The 9,310-nt window shown below is 44.9% G+C and overlaps 1 protein-coding gene across 1 annotated transcript in view; it reads left to right on the forward strand.

The window, feature by feature from the left end:
• Positions 1-254: 254 nt before the first annotated feature.
• RORA (RAR-related orphan receptor A) overlaps positions 255-9,310 on the forward strand; it is a 583,196-nt gene continuing 574,140 nt past the window's right edge. Inside the window, exon 1 of the mRNA XM_014535501.1 lies at positions 255-324. The gene's annotated coding sequence lies outside the window, so the exon portion shown is untranslated. The remainder of the gene's footprint in view (positions 325-9,310) is intronic.

A 9,310-nucleotide genomic window follows, 5' to 3' on the forward strand; every position in this document is an offset into this window, starting at 1 on the left:
CACTTGGAATCACTCCCCCTCCTGTTTGCTTTTTTCCTTTTTATAGTACTTCTCACATTCTGCCTTGTTTTAATTCTCGGTGCCGGTCGCTCTGATAGAGTGAGAGCCGTGGGCTGCCGGGGCCTTATGCTACTCCCTCTTCCTTCTGCATCCGTGCCCTGCACATGTGCCTTCTACGTGGGAGATGCCCGATAAATATTTATCAAGTAAAAACAACTCAAATCCGGATATCAGGCCAGCAGGGCATCGTTTCCCAAACACCACACCAGAGAGAAGCTGGTTGGGGAGCACAATGGGAAGCACTTCATGAGCGTCCAAGAACAGGTTTCATTATTTTATTTGTCTTTTCTTTTCAAGGACATTAGAGATTCAAGGATATTTTAGTTCATTTGTTTCATTTGCCTGATGGATTTAATTGAGAGGACTGTTAACCTAGAAACTTTTAGGATTAAATTCCACTTCAAGGGAGGGCATTTCTATGCATTATAAAAATTTCAAACATATACTTAAAAATGCAAACACTTAGGAAAATACATAAAGTGAAAATATTAAACTCAACCTCTCATATCCTCAGTGTCATCCCCCCCTCCCCCCATGCCCCGGTTCAGAGGTAATTATCACTAAGAATTTCTTGTTTATTTTTTCAGAATTTTCTGGCTAATATTCCAATCCCCTTTGTCCATGTCCAATACAGACCTGCTTCATTCTATGAATGTTGCATGGTCTTCCCTAAAGAGGACATATTATTTATACTGCCCCCTATTGAGGGCTTTTGAGATTGTCTTCTATTACAATGAACTCTTTGCCCATACCACTGTACCTCTCAAATGGTATATTTTGCAGAGTCAGCATATGAGTGCATTCTTTTTTTTTTTTTTTTTAAGCATGCATTTTCAACTACCTACTATGTGCCTGGCACTTTGCTTCCCTCGTTTTCCAGACCACACAACAATAACTTAGGCATTACCAATGCTGTCAAGGAGCTCCCTGTCTGCTGGGGGGAGGGGGGGTGGAGGATTTGGCTCTACCTAAGTAATTGTAAACTGTGTGTGAAAGCCAGCCTAGAGGAGGGTGCAAGGTTTCAAGGTGACCTAGAGGGAGATTTGCTGGTGGGTGTCAGGGAAGGCTCTGCCAAAGAGGGCTGGGCTTTTAAATCAGGGGTGGTCTGGAGGAGGGCATTTCGGAGAAGGGCAGTTCAGGACAAAGAAAAGCACCAGGAATGGTGCAGCTGGGATGTAGGATGTTGAGGGAGGGAGAAAGGGAAAGAGATGAGCCTGAAGGATAAGCCAACCAAATTGCAGAGGCCTTTGTAAGAAAGAGTTTGGAGTTTTTCATGAGCTTTGTTCTTACTCCATTGCATTTAATGCAAGAGATTGCTGAATATTCAAACCCATGTCTTTTAGTAAATAATTCTCTATTTCAAAGAAACCTTGCTAATAAGAGTAGAGGTGCTCTTACAGCATATGGTGCATTTCATCGGGCCAGCCCCTGGGTTCTGGTAGCCCTGCACTGGGGCTAACATACTTCTCGCCGTCCCTCCACTCTCACCCTCCTTTACCTCTGCGTGGAGTCTGTGTGCAGAAGGGCTGAGCATCTTTTGCGGAACCTGCATCTAAATGGATAGGACTGGTCCCCAAGGATGTCAGCCTGGCAACCTTTAGAGTGTGAAATCCATTTAAAATGGGATCAGGGAAAGAAAATCAGAAAAAAAATGGGGAAAGGCTGTGTAGATGGGGTGGTTTATACAGTTAGTGGCTTTAATTTTTATTTCTTGGACAGGGTTTGAGAGAAAGACATGTAAGGTAAATTCTCCCGTGAAGTGCTTATAGACTTGCTACTCCATCAGCAGGGAAAGCGCAGACCAGGGCATAAGTACTGTGAATTTAAAGCAACCTTGGATTAAATTCCTCAGGTAAGCCTGCTAGTCATGTCTCCCCAGTGCCTATTTATCCAGATGTCCTTTTGGGATGGGGCAGGACCAATTTTTAATGACTCTGAACCGCCTCCCCTGGGGACTCGGAGGCTGCGTTTTGCTGACAGTGGAAGCTCTTTGTGTGAGCTCCACGGGCGGGCGGCTGTGTGTCAGGAAGATTCCTGCTCAGGGAGCTTGCACTTGTCAGTTTCTCCATCTCTGAAATGGGGATTACAGCCTCGCTCTCAGGGCCTGTGTTGCAACAGATAATTTTGTGCGGGACTATTTGGTTAAGAAAAAATAAAGATTTATGCTATTAAAATATGCACGTCTAAAATAGCTCCCAGTGCTATTTGGCTGTCTTTTTGCCTGAATTTCACTGTCTGTAAGTGAGATTCAGCACTTTTTTGTGGACGGTGAATTGTTGCTACTAAATGAGCCTGTCAGTCTCTGCTAAGGAACAAAATGTCCTTGGATTTACCCCACACGCCACGGCTTTGTGTACTTCTACGGGCGTGCTAGATATGGAATGTGCCCAATTCCCATGCTGCCCCAGAAGGCTGCAGCTCCGAGAGGGAGGCTGGTGTACACAGCCACTCCCGAGCCACGGAGGGGCTTGGAGCCTCAGGCCTGGCTCTGCCACAGCCCCCTGCCCCCTTCCCCTATGGGTGCAGGCCTGGGCCAGGTGCCGCCCCCTGGGCCCTCAGTGTGTCATCTGCAGAATCCCAGCTCTGGAACTCAGAGAGAGGAGCCAATCTTTTGTTACTCTCATTTCTCTCACTCTGGGAGTTTTTCTTTGTGGCCCGTGATTCATAATTCCGAGCCTCCTGGTGATTATACAATCAGCAGCAGGAAGTAACCCAGATGCCTTTGGGGTACATCTTGTCATCCTGAGAACTGGGTCCTTGATGGAAAAGATGGGCCAGTTTGGAAGTTTCTCTGACTTTTGGTGAGAATTTTCTGACCCAGGGGACTCCTTGGGTGTTTGTTCAGGGCCTCTGAGGGCTGCCTCCGAGGGGAGGGGGGGACAGGCAACAGTGGACCCTGGGGTCTCCAAGCTCCTAGGACTCCATCTCAAACAAGGACCCTTATTTTATATCTGATTTGCCTCCTGGGTTTTGCATAAGGTATCAAGGAAAGGGTTCTGCTGCTTTAAAACTTCTGGTTTGTGCGCTATGTGATTTTGTATCCTTGCACAACCTTGGCGCCGTCTTATCTCATTCTCCATGAAATTGGAAAATGCATTTGTCACCCGGGCCCAGCCCCCAGCCTGAGTTGATATTTACAAAGTTGCCAGGATTCCTCAGATGGGTAGCCACTGACCTTGTATAGTTGTATCAGTCTTTTTATTAGTGGTTTTGTACATGGCTGTCTTTAAAATCATTAACACATGTTATTAAATGTGCTTTCTTTCCAGAAAATAAACTTTTGAAATGGTGTTGTCTTCTTCTTTTAATAAATCATTTTTAGAGTATCTTTTTGGTAAACAAATCCCTATTATAAGTGTTTGAAATACTTTTGGAAACGGCCTCCTGTGATGATCTATCGGCATGTCCCAGTCCTCCCTGCTCCTCAGACCATTTGCAGCATTCTCCGATGCGGGAATTCTCGATAATTCCCAGGCAAGCCAGCGCACTCCCATTCTCCAGACCAGCGGTCGCCAACCTTTCGGACTTCACGGGCCACCAGTGGTCCGTGGACCACCAGTTGGTGACTGCTGTTCCAAAGATTTCCTTAAACCAGCGGTCGCCAACCTTTCGGACTTCAAGGACCACCGATTGGCGACCGCTGCTCCAGATTACTGGGAAAATCTTTCAGAAACAAGGGTCTGACCAGTGACTGCGCTGATGATAGCTTTGCATCCAAAGTGCAGTCTGTGGATCCATGCCCTGAATTCTTGGACTCATTCAGTAACCTTTATTGAGTGCCCAAGTGTTCCAGGCACTGTGCTGGGCACTGAGGGATCAAGGTTGATGTAGGAAAAATAAGACCCTCAAGGATATGCAGTGCCTTTTCCCTGGAATTCTTCTTTTTTCTGCCTGGCAAAATGGGGGCTCATCGTTCAATAACCAGCCCAAATAGCACCTGTTGTGAATTCTCCTTCACTCAGGCCAAGGAGCTCCTCTCTCTTTTCTGGGGCATCATAGCATTCTCTATTTTTCTTCCTCTACAGTAAGGTTACTGTAGGTCAACAACTGGATCCTGTTTGTCATTGTATCCCCAGCATCTCGCCCAGCCCTAGATACCTGCTAGTTGTTCAAACAATATCTCCCTTTTCCTATCTGACCTGAGAATAACTTATTCATCTCCTTTTATGACGTTTATCTCTTTCTGCCTTTAAAACAGTTATTTATCTATCTGTCTTATCTTTCCTACTGGAAGGTAAGCTCCCTGAGGGCTGATCTTTTGCCTAATTTGTCTTTGTCTTCCTCATAAATCCCTGAGCACAAGTGTGCTTGATGCCTTTGGGGACCCTATCACATCTTGTTTGAGAGAGCCCATTGCAAGGAGGCTCCTTGTCTGAGAACATGAACCACATTCCTGGTTTGTCAGTGGATTGGACATCATCTGGAAGTGGGGCAGAGAAAAAGCTGGGCTCTGTACCATCATCTCTTAAAACAGACCAGACTGCAGCTGCCAAAATATCCCTTACACAGATTCTGTTAGTTATTCCCTTGTAGTCATATTCGATTAATTAGTGTGGGTAAGTGGAAGATATCACTTTGAGGCCAACTTAATGGCCTGTTCTTGCTTCCTGTAACTGGAGGGTGGATCTCAGCCATCTAAATATGCATGTCTTTTCGTGGGCAAGAATTCTCAATATTCAGAGATCCCTGGAATCTATGGAAGTCTCTGTATTGTTGTGTACTCACCCGAAGGAATGGTCACCCCAGGAATGGATGTCTCTTGATCCTCCATCCTTAGGAGAAAAAGCTGGGTCTTACCAATGAATATCACACCTTCACCTGCGAAATTCACCAGCATGAGGCTTTCTCCGGTGCCCAAGTCCTACTGGGAGGCACATCCCTGGGCTATGTTGACCTTGGTCAAGATCTCAGGCCATCATGTGCCTCATGGGAGTTGGCATTGGAAGTGTGGAGTTCTCCCCTCTGTCCTCTGTGGGAGACACTGTTTCAGTTTCAGTCAGTATTTCCCTGTTCAAACCCCATTTCATGGAGCTCTGGACCTCTGTCGACGGGGAGTATAGGATGATGGCACATAGACCTTGTGGAGCAAGAGAAAGTATGCTTTGCTCCTTCCTCACCTTCTCAGATTGTTAGCTTCAGAGATGGCTGTCGACTTTTTGGTCATGATGAGAATAGCTTTGCTGCAGTCACCATCTCCCAGGGGTTGGTGTGAAATGTGCTTTCCTCAAGAAGGAGCCATAGCCCTAGCTGGTTTGGCTCAGTGAATAGAGTGTCAGCCCATGGACTGAAGTGCCCTGGGTTCGATTCTGGTCAGGGGCACATACCTCACTTGCAGGCTTGATCACTGGCCCTGGTCTAGATGCATGTTGGAGTCAACAAATTGATGTGTCTCTATCACATTGATGTTTCTCTCTCTGTGTGTCTCTCCCTCTCCCTTCCAGTCTTTCTCTCTCTCTGAAAAAAAAAAAGTTAATGGAAAAATATCCTTGGGTGAGGATTAATAAAACAAAAAAAGAAGAAGGAGCCTTGATGCCACAAGTCCAGATGAGCACTCTAGCTTATTGTCAACTCAACTGCAGTCACCACCATATCGTAACATTTATTCTGTGTAGGTCACTCTCCCAAATGGTTTTCTGCATCTCCCCACTGTCCAGTGTAACTTCTGAGTACAAGGATGAAAAAAATCATCAGGTTGGCCATTGGTGGTGGAGAAAGAATTGCATTGTTTGCTTGGGTCTCCAGGCTTAGGGGATAATGCCCAGATAATGTGTCTATGTGTCTACTTCATCCGTTTGGCTTGTGCCCTTGGCAGACTCCAGACCCTGAGCTGTGTCTTGGAGAAGCTCTGAGTCCAGGATGGTCTCTACTGGCACCCAATACATTCATAATGAAGGGAAATTGGTCATAGGAAAGGAACCTTTCTTTCTAGTTGGGATTTGAGAAAACTACTACAGCAGGAAGAACATTGTCCTATTTTGTTCACTTATCTCTTCCTGGACTAACTGAGTGAATGTTGTGACCTGAGTCACATGAGGGAGATATCAGTTGTCCATCTAATCAGTGTCTGAGAAAACAAGGAGAAGCCCAGGAGAATGAAGCCCCAGTGTTTGCAACAAGTGAAGGAGGCGAAGCTGGAGGTGGGAGTGTTCAAATGGCAAAAGGGCTGGAGGCAGAATGTCTGAGTAGGTCTGTACCTACTTCATCATTCACCTATGTGGTTTTCTTGCTTTCACAGGGGTTTATCTGGTGAAAGGAGCTGTGGAGAAGTCCCCAAATCTCCAGTTTAAATTCCCTTAGTGCATTGCTTCAAAACCTCAGATGGTATCTGTTGACTGGAGGGGAAAGAGGTTCTGACTGTGGTTTGTACTCACCATTCTTTGCACAGTGCCAACACCACCCAAGGCAGTTCATAACATTTTAATTTCCTCCTCAAATATGCTTTTATTTCATTTTGCAATGTGTAAGCTTATCCGATTGCAGCGATTGAAGTAAATGGAGACTGTTATTTAAGTGGAATCTCATGGAAGACACACCCAGTGATCATTTTCATTCATATTTTTCCATTTCTTTTGGCAGCAATAATGCAGTATTTCCATTTTTCATTGTTATGCAGTGTTATGGGGAATATTCTTTGTGGGTTTAGATTCCAGAGTAGCATATCTGATTTATACTTGATAGAGCAGTGTTTGCCAAGTAATTTTGTTGAAAAGCAGCTGCTTAGGCAGAAAAGGAAGAGCCTACTATAAAAATAATGGAGCATGTTATAGAGCCACAGTGGAGTTCATAGGGACCTAGAGACGTTGGCTCTGGTGAAGTCTGGAGATGAATTTGGTTTGATTAGACTTCAGTTTCAATTTTATTTCATTTTGGGGGGATAGTCTGCCAGCCTTCCTTTAAGTTAAACGAGTTTCATATTTGCTTATCAACACGACTCTTGATTATTTCTTCCCTGTAGGACTGGTCACACCAGGCTAAACAATATAGGTGACTACACGTTTATTGTAACCATGGAAACTATTGTCGATGATTTATTAAGCATTCTTTCTCCTGATCCCAAACAATACATTGTGTTGGCCCACGTTCCCTGGAGGGTTAGCTTTTCCCTTATCATACAGACCAATGTTAGCCCTATTTCTATCTTGGTTTGTTCAGTTTGACAATGGTGTTGGCTTCTTGAAATATAAAAGCCAGTCTTGGGACCACCATCAAGTGTTAACAAGGTTTTATAAAAATGTCTCAAAGAACATTTTAGTATATGCCATTGCATTACAAATCAGGAAAAACTGAAGCTTACGTTGTTTGTTTGTTTTTTTCTTTGATTGGATATGGACCCGTAGGAATAGTCCTTAGGTTTCTAACTTAGCAATCTGGGGCACCACTTCACAAAGGTGTGTCAACTTGGCTTTTTCCCAAGAAGTTCTGCTAATGTGAAACTGCTTGTGGATCAGTAGAGAACATCATTGGACTGCTGCCTGTGGTTAATCTATGACAGACTGAGGAAATTGGGTGGGGTAAAGTACTCAGCCCCGGGACCCTCATCTCAGGGGGCTTTGTGGTGTCCTGTTGGGCAGTGGGAGTCTTTGTGCGCCCAGCCCTGGAGCACACGGGGCTTCGGGCTTCCTCCTTTAAGCAAGCCCTTGAATCGGGCTCAGGCAGTGGCCGTGTAGCTGTGCTAATGGACTCCCATTTTGATGGCAATTTGGCAGGGAGTCAAACTTTGGCCCTAAAGCAGAGGTGGTGCAATTAGACAGCTGAGATGCATTCTCTGAACACACACTTTTAATTGATTTCAGCTTGTTCAGTTCACAAAGATAGAGCTCTGACACATAGCAGCCTTCTTAGAGGGGCTTATTTTTACTTTTCCTTTATTCAGCAGCGTAATTCAACAGCAACAGAAGCAACAATAATACAGAGCTCTACAGAGCGCGGATCTGGCATGGCTCAGATACAAAAAGTATTATTAAGAACTAATGAGTGAGATAGTTAGATGTTAACCGGAAAAGCATTAATGAGCAGAAGAGAATTCTGGCATAAACATCTGTTTCTGAAGCAGATGTTACCTTGTAAATCTGCTGAAAAAAAGCCTGTGCAAATGGAACAGCGGACCATTTTAGGTAATAGGAGGGACCGAGTCCTATTGCGAGGTTTTCAGACCGTTTGGGGCTGTTTTGAAACTCAATGACTTTGTGTGTTGAGGCAGTGAATTTGGGAGGGCATTTTGGGGGTGACAAAAGGTTCAAACAGAGGCAAATTACAGTGTCAGATCACAAAGAGCTGTAGACCATGGATTCCAGCTTCATAGGAAAGATTTGGGGTTTCCATTAACTAAAGAGCGTGTCTCTTGTCCAGTGCTTTAGACTTTTCAGTTTCTATGAATTGTGGCTGTTGTCACCTGGGCTGGAGATTTAAGACCTCTTCTGCCCCAACAAACATTACCTAACCTTTAGCTGACTGATTAGATAGCTTACTTCGTGCAGATGACAGCGGGGCTGACAATGGGTTAGTGGTCACGCATTCCAAGATTACACAATGAGTACATTTTAGCAGCTTTCAGTCTTTCATCCAAGACTTGGGAGGTGGCAAGATTTTCAGGGATCCCCGGTGGAGGCTTGGGTATTTTTTCAGAGCCTTCAAAATGATGCTGTGTAGGCAACTACCTCACTCATATCTACACAGGGACAACTTGATTTGGCTGATTTTCACTTAGTATCATGGAAGTAAACTTAGACCTAGAAGGAATTTTAGGATTATCTAGTTGGTTCAAACACATTAATGAACAGACAAAACAAACAACAAACAGACAAACACGAGGTCCTGAAAGTGATTTACCTAGGATCACTGGTGAAAGGTCTAGTTCCCAGGACCCTGACTCATGTCTAGAGCACACCCTACCTCACCCCTTTCCAGGGCAAAACTCCTTCCTTCTGTAGCCTCCTGGAGATCAAGAATGGAGAGTTTCCTTAGCAGTAACAGTCGCTTCAGAGAAAACCCTGGGCGAGCCCATTTGGTGCTTTGAAAGTTAGAGGCAAGGACTAAAGTGAGAGACAGTTCCAGCCCCCAGGCTGTATAGTTAGGGGTTGCCCTTAGGGGCCACTTGTTTATTTATATCCACCTTCAGAACAACCACAAGTATGGTAATAGGAATATGTTTTTAACCATTCATCTTTGGAAAGCTGTGTGCACCAGCAGTGTAACAAGGCAGTGGCTCCCCCAGTGACATACTTGGGCCCCTGATTGTCATTGCAGTGGC

Source organism: Myotis brandtii, unplaced genomic scaffold (genome assembly GCF_000412655.1).
Source record: "Myotis brandtii unplaced genomic scaffold, ASM41265v1 scaffold144, whole genome shotgun sequence".
In the NCBI taxonomy this organism is placed as follows: Eukaryota; Metazoa; Chordata; class Mammalia; order Chiroptera; family Vespertilionidae; genus Myotis; species Myotis brandtii.